At 41.1% G+C, this 8,064-nt stretch overlaps 1 long non-coding RNA gene across 1 annotated transcript; it reads right to left on the bottom strand.

Annotated features, from left to right (window-relative positions):
• Positions 1-5,442: 5,442 nt before the first annotated feature.
• LOC119319486 lies at positions 5,443-5,973 on the bottom strand. Its single transcript, XR_005154494.1, has 2 exons — positions 5,876-5,973; positions 5,443-5,787 (listed from the first exon to the last, which is right to left on the bottom strand). It is a non-coding gene; the product is annotated as an uncharacterized LOC119319486 (long non-coding RNA).
• Between the last annotated feature and the right edge of the window lie 2,091 nt (positions 5,974-8,064).

Raw genomic sequence — 8,064 nt, 5'->3', positions numbered from 1 at the left:
TAAAGGGTGGCATTAGTCCCGGGTCGTAGCACCAACTGAGACTAATGCCCCCCTTTAGTCCTAGTTGGTGCCACCAACCGGGACCAAAGGCCTGTGCTGCCCCGAACCCAAATATTTAGTCCCACCTTGCTAGTTGAGAGGGAGGCACACCTGTTTATAAGGTGCCGTGCGCCTTTCCTCTAGAGCTCCTCTCTAAAGCAGGCTTTCGGGCCTAACACTGCAATCTGTGCATGTGGGCCTACTGGGCCTCCCGCGGGCCTGAATCCTGGCCCATGGTAGGGTTTCTAGTCGTATTGAGGCCGTGGGGGCCCAGTAGGTGGCACTTTTTTTGTTTTTTTGTTTTTTTTGGTTTCTACTTAGAACTAAATACTTATAGTTTTGTAGTGTTTTCTTTTTTATTTTAGGTCACAAAAATTATAAACTTTCTGTTAGTGCCATTAGTTTTAAAATTTGAATAGTTTAAATTTGATTTTTTTAAAATTTGTGTGAATCACTAGTTTATGAATAACTTTACTATAAAAATTGATTTTTGAGTCAATCTTTTTCCTGCTATTTAATATTACTGTGTTTTATCATTATACTCAATTTGGTAATTTTAGTTAGTCATAACAAATATTATAGGGGTGAGCCCTATTTTTCCCCAGTTTTTTTGTTTTGTTTTCTGCATTATTTATTTCCTTTTGTTTTTTGCTTTATTTTTTAATTATTTTTGCTTTTAGTTTTAGAAAAATTATAAACTTTCTGTTAGTGCCATTAGTTTTCAAATGTGAAAACACTTTTTTAGTTTTTTTGTTTTGTTGCTTTATTTATTTTATTTTGTTTCTACTTACAACAAAATACTTATTGTTGCTATTTTTATTTTTTCCCAGTTTTTTTTGTTTTGTTTTCTGTATTATTTATTTTCTTTTGTTTTTTGCTTTATTTTTTAATTCTTTTTTGCTTTTAGGTCAGCAAAATTATAAACTTTCTGTTAGTGCCATTAGTTTTAGAAAAAATATAAACTTTCTGTTAGTGCCATTAGTTTTCAAATTTGAATAGTTTAAATTTGAACATAGATGCACCTATAGAGAAAATTCGACCTAAATTCATAGTTTTCAAATGAACTCTGAAAAAGTTGGCATAGCATACTCGTCTGTTACAAATTTGGCATGGTATCATCATAATAGTTGCGGGAGAAAGTCTTCACTTTTTCTTCGCTTGTGTCATTTTCTTATTGCGCCGTAACCATGGATAATCTTCATTGTTTATCAGGATGCTTGGGTCAGCCTTGACAGTGAAGGGAGGGATTTCATGAAACTTTTCATAATCTTCAGACATGTCTGTCTTGCCGTCCACTCCCAGGATGTCCCTTTTTCCTGAAAGAACTATGTGGCGCTTTGGCTCATCGTATGATGTATTCGCTTCCTTATCTTTTCTTTTTCTCGGTTTGGTAGACATGTCCTTCACATAGATAACCTGTGCCACATCATTGGCTAGGACGAACGGTTCGTCAGTGTACCCAAGATTTTTCAGATCCACTGTTGTCATTCCGTACTGTGGGTCTACCTGTACCCCGCCGCCTAACAGATTGACCCATTTGCACTTAAACAAAGGGACCTTAAAATTAGGTCCGTAGTCAAGTTCCCATATGTCCACTATGTAACCATAATATGTATCCTTTCCGCTCTTGGTTGCTGCATCAAAGCGGACACCGCTGTTTTGGTTGGTGCTCATGGAGATGCTTCCTTCTGGCCTAGCGCGATTACGGACATATTTCTTTAGGACTCCCATGAACCTCTCAAAGGGGAACATATTGTGTAGGAATACGGGCCCCAGGATGACAATCTCGCCGACTAGATAAACTAGGACGTGCGTCATGATATTGAAGAAGGATGGTGGGAACACCAGCTCGAAACTGACAAGACATTGCGCCACATCACTCCTTAGCCTTGGTACGATTTCTGGATCGATCACCTTCTGAGAGATTGCATTGAGGAATGCACATAGCTTCACAATGGCTAATCGGACGTTTTCCGGTAGAAGCCCCCTCAATGCAACCGGAAGCAGTTGCGTCATAATCACGTGGCAGTCATGAGACTTTAGGTTCTGAAACTTTTTCTCTGGCATATTTATTATTCCCTTTATATTCGACGAGAAGCCAGTCGTGACCTTCATACCGAGCAGGCATTCAAAGAATATTTCTTTCTCTTCTTTCGTAAGAGCGTAGCTGGCAGGACCTTTATACTGCTTCCGAGGCATGCCGTCTTTTTCGTGCAAACGTTGCAGGTCCTCCCGTGCCTCAGGTGTATCTTTTGTCTTCCCATACACGCCCAAGAAGCCTAGCAGGTTCACGCAAAGGTTCTTCGTCACGTGCATCACGTCGATTGTGGAGCGGACCTCTAGGTCTTTCCAGTAGGGTAGGTCCCAAAATATAGATTTCTTCTTCCACATGGGTGCGTGTCCCTCAGCGTCATTCGGAACAGCTAGTCCATCGGGACCCTTTCCAAAGATTACGTAGTGTAAATCATTGACCATAGCAAGCACGTGATCACCGGTGCGCATGGCGGGCTTCTTCCGGTGATCTGCCTCGCCTTTGAAATGCTTGCCTTTCTTTCGACATTGATGGTTGGTCGGAAGAAATCGACGATGGCCCAGGTACACATTCTTCCTGCATTTGTCCAGGTATATACTTTCAGTGTCATCTATACAGTGCGTGCATGCGTGGTATCCTTTGTTTGTCTGTCCTGAAAGGTTACTGAGAGCGGGCCAATCGTTGATGGTCACGAACAACAACGCCTTAAGGTTAAATTCCTCCTGTTTGTGCTCATCCTACGTACGTACACCGTTTCCATTCCAAAGCTGTAAAAGTTCTTCAACTAATGGCTTTAGGTATACATCAATGTCATTGTCGGGTTTCTTAGGGCCTTGGATGAGAACTGGCATCATAATGAACTTCCGCTTCATGCACATCCAAGGAGGAAGGTTATACATACATAGAGTCACGGGCCAGGTGCTGTGATTGCTACTGTGCTCCCCGAAAGGATTAATGCCATCCGCGCTTAAAGCAAACCATACATTCCTTGGGTCCTTTGCAAACTCATCCCAATACTTTCTCTCGATTTTTCTCCACTGCGACCCGTCAGCGGGTGCTCTCAACTTCCCATCTTTCTTTGGGTTTTCACTGTGCCATCGCATCAACTTGGCATGCTCTTCGTTTTTGAACAGACGTTTCAACCGTGGTATTATAGGAGCATACTACATCACTTTCGCAGGAACCCTCTTCCTGGGGGGCTCGCCGTCAACATCACCAGGGTCATCTCGTCTGATCTTATACCGCAATGCACCGCATACCGGGCATGCGTTCAGATCCTTGTATGCACCGCGGTAGAGGATGCAGTCATTAGGGCATGCATGTATCTTCTCCACCTCCAATCCTAGAGGGCATACGACCTTCTTTGCTGCGTATGTACTGTCGGGCAATTCGTTATCCTTTGGAAGCTTCTTCTTCAATATTTTCAGTAGCTTCTCAAATCCTTTGTCAGCCACAGCATTCTCTGCCTTCCACTGCAGCAATTCCAGTACGGTACCGAGCTTTCTGTTGCCATCTTCGCAATTGGGGTATAACCCTTTTTTGTGATCCTCTAACATGCGATTGAACTTCAGCTTCTCCTTTTGACTAATGCATTGCGTCCTTGCATCGACAATGACCCGGCGGAGATCATCATCATCGGGCACATCGTCTGGTTCCTCTTGATCTTCAGCAGCTTCACCCGTGGCGACATCATTTGGCACATTGTCTGGTTCCTCTTGATCTTCACCAGCTCCCCCCGTTGCAGCATCACCGTATTCAGGGGGCACATAGTTGTCATCGTACTCTTCTTCTTCGCCGTCTTCCATCATAACCCCTATTTCTCCGTGTCTCGTCCAAACATTATAGTGTGGCATGAAACCCTTGTAAAGCAGGTGGGAGTGAAGGATTTTCCGGGTAGAGTAAGACTTCGTATTCCCACATTCGGTGCATGGACAACACATAAAACCACTCTGCTTGTTTGCCTCAGCCGCATCGAGAAACTCATGCACGCCCTTAATGTACTCGCGGGTGTGTCTGTCACCGTACATCCACTGCCGGTTCATCTGCGTGCATTATATATAATTAAGTGTCCAAATTAATAAAAGTTCATCATCACATTAAAACCAAAGTGCATACATAGTTCTCATCTAACAACATATAGCTCTCCAGAGCATCTAATTAATTAAACCATACATTGAAACTATGTAAAACATTTCAATGCGAAAACAAATGCGATCATAATCGCAACCAAGGTAACAATTGATCCAACGGCATAATGATACCAAGCCTTGGTATGAATGTCATATTTTCTAATCTTTCTAATCTTCAAGCGCATTGCATCCATCTTGATCTTGTGATCATCGACGACATCCGCAACATGCAACTCCAATATCATCTTCTCCTCCTCATTTATTTTTTATTTTTTCCTTCAACAAATTGTTTTCTTCTTCAACTAAATTTAACCTCTCGACAATAGGGTCGGTTGGCATTTCCGATTCACATACATCCTAAATAAATAAAATCTATGTCACGTTGGTCGGCATAATTTTCATAAACAATAAATGAACCAATAGTTATAAAGATAATATACATACCACATCCGAATCATAGACATGACGAGGGCCGACGGGGGCGGATACCAAAACCATCGCACTATATAAGATGCAATAATAAATGTAAGAAAATGATACAAGTATCTATCTAAACATACAAGTAAGAATATTTTTCCTTTCAGAAAGAAGATAAGAACAAGAGGCTCACCACGGTGGTGTCGATGATGAGATCGGCGCGGGTGATCGACGGCGGTGAAGACGGGGACGGGGCGTGACGGACCGCTAAATCTAGACAAATCTCGAGGAAAATGAAGCTTGGAGGTCGAGCTTCGAGAGGAGAAAGCTTAAGTAGTGTGGCTCGGGCATTCCATCGAACACCTCATGTGCATAGGAGGTGAGCTAGAGCACCACAAAGCCCTCTCCCCCTCGGCCAGAAAAACAGAGCACTGTGCTCTGCTCTTGCGCGAGGGGGTATATATAGGCACCTCATTGATCCCGGTTGGTGGCTTGAACCGGGACCAAAGGGACTAAAGGGAAGCCTTTGGTCCCGGTTCAAGCCACCAACCGGGACCAATGGTGGTGGGCCAGGAGCGAGGCCCATTGGTCCCGGTTCGTCCCACCAATCGGGATCAATGGCCCACGTGGCCCGGCCGCCCCCCTGGGCTCACGAACCGGGACCAATGCCCACATTGGTCCCGGTTCTAGACTGAACCGGGACTAATGGGCTGACCCGGCCTGGACCAAAGCCCTGTTTTCTACTAGTGGTTGCCGCACATGTACTATTTGCATCTTGGTGCCTACAACATATCAGGCGAAAAAAAATTAATCGACTGGAAACTCTTTATCGCAACTCATCGGAAATAGATACTTGCTAAAGCACAGCCAGATTCAGATACATTTGCCAATTTATTCTGATACAACAAAAAAAAAGGATTCTCCTAGGAGCTCTAATCTTTCCATGGCAGTGATGTATCTTGATGGCTCCCCCAGCGGTGAAAGAGTTCAATGATCAATGACAGGTAGCACAGAAACATCGTTCATTAGCGCATGCGCCATCGTTGTACTTTGGCGCCTTTAATCTGGTACAAGAAATTTGACAATTCTCGCTGTCATGCTTTGTCTTGCACTTACCATGGTAGTAAGGGTGAATCGTGAACTTGCACTGCAGGTCAGCTTCGGCAATACCTGATGTAAATTCCAAAACCGTCCCATTAGAACTACCTATATAGTACAACTTTTCATAAAACCGCAAAACCATGGACCATTTACTTACCAAGGCAGAGGAAGAACGCAAACACCGATAGAGACAAGACTACTAGTGCTATCTTGCGTGCCATTGTGAAACCTTGGATTGAATAACTTGAAGTGTGGTAAGCCAAAAAGTCTGCAGCATTGTCTATTTATAGTGATTGTTAGGATGAGTTTTCTATCACTAAATTTCATCAGCCATTAATTGGATTCTCTCCGTTCTTAATTGACACATTTATCAACATACGCATGTATCTAGACGCGTTATAGTGTGTAGATACATGCGTATCTAAACAAATCTGCGTCAATTTACAATAGGAATTAGTGTATTTGCTATCTGTTAGGAAATACCTGAAGCCAAACTCCTTCATACAAATGGATGGCCCATTAATTCAGCAACATTATATCTCTTACTATAGTTGCCCATAAGATTAATATCCGCTGCAATTAAACCCATTAAGCTACGCGGGAAGGGCGGCCAGCCAGCTATGCCACGTGGCGCAAGCTGGTTGGCCGCGGTGATAAATCTTTTGGATTTTTTTAAATGAAGGTGGGGATTATTTTTTAAATGTATTTTTTTCTGCGCTGCAATTGTCCATGCATGCACACACAATCGAGAGGAGTAATGGTAGTAGATATGTTTTCTAATCCTATCTATATCTATACCAATATAAAATGAGTCAAATGGGAAGATCCAATTAATCTCGGCCACCAAATCATGTTAATCTAACGACCTAAACTAATTCAATGTCGAGCGCTCAACACGTTTAACGTGCAGTTAATTTCAATGCCAAATATATTACTAATCACATAATAACACGCAAATAATATTCGCATGCACTTAATATACTTTCAAGTTAACGTGCATTGCACGTACAAATTGACTAGTATACTTAAGAAGTTCACCCCCACTACTTGATTTATCTCAACTAGCGTTGTGACCCGCGCATTTGCGCGGCTAGATTTAACATAGAATGTTGTGTTTGGTGTTTTTTTTTTCAACACTTCATTTCCCGCAACTCGTTATTTGTTATGATTCATCAAGACATTAGCTTTGGCATTTATGACACTCTACACAAACTGTACCTAAAGGGAAGCCTCGGTGAAAATATTAATACACACTCGTAGAAATGTTTGACACTTGAAGAACAATGGTATTCAGGTTCAAGCACGATCTGTAACATGACTAACATTTACAATAATCACTATTTTTCATCTTTTACTCATCAACTCTCGTTGTGTGCATTTCTCCAAAAAACCTTGTCATGGGAATTCTTCTACCAAGAATTAAATATAATAACTATGATTGCACGTATCATATTGATTGAATTCCTGTTTTTCAAGAATCTTTAGACAATCTTTCACCTAGATGTCTGCATCACATTGATAGAAAATTCACAACCCAAAAAGTAGCACTACAGTTGGATGATTTACTTAATGATTTTGTTGATGTTTTCACCAGGAAATAAGTATAACACTGATGACACTTTGTATATACTCATCAAATATATGCATTTTCGCCACACTACTTACATAGCTTTTACAGCTAATACGGCCCTTTTTGAGCTTCAATCCTTTATCATATTGATTGAATTCCTGTTTTTCAAGAATCTTTAGACAATCTTTCACCTAGATGTCTGCATCCCATTGATAGAAAATTCGTAACCCAAAAAGTAGCTCTACAGTTGGATGATTTACTTAATGATTTTGTTGATGTTTTCACCAGGAAATAAGTATAACATTGATGACTCTTTGTATATACTCATCAAATATATGCATTTTCGCCACACTTCTTACATAGCTTTTACAGCTAAGCGGCCCTTTTTGAGCTTCAAGGACTAATCAATCTTTTTCTGTATCTTCTTGTCATAAGAGCTGTAGTTTTTTGGATACCTCAGACAAGTAACATTAAGTTTCTCAAAGAAAAAAAATAGCACAAGTTTGGCAAGTTTAACAAAGTTTGCCTCCATTCTTATTTTTTTTTCCTTTAGGGAAACTCTGGTAAGCATTAAGTTCATACTATCGCTAGAGATGAAGGTAACCTTATTTGCTATGTTTGTCATAGTGATGCGGAGTGGCACGCAAAGCAGATTATGTGAAATGAGGAACATCTAACAATTCTCTCGTTGCAACGCACGGGCATATGTGCTAGTGTATGTATATATATATATATATATATATATATATATATATATATATATATATATATATATA

This window comes from Triticum dicoccoides, chromosome 6A (genome assembly GCF_002162155.2).
Source record: "Triticum dicoccoides isolate Atlit2015 ecotype Zavitan chromosome 6A, WEW_v2.0, whole genome shotgun sequence".
In the NCBI taxonomy this organism is placed as follows: Eukaryota; Viridiplantae; Streptophyta; class Magnoliopsida; order Poales; family Poaceae; genus Triticum; species Triticum dicoccoides.
Note: the sequence above shows the minus strand (reverse complement) of the source record. Positions and strands in the feature narration are given on the sequence as shown.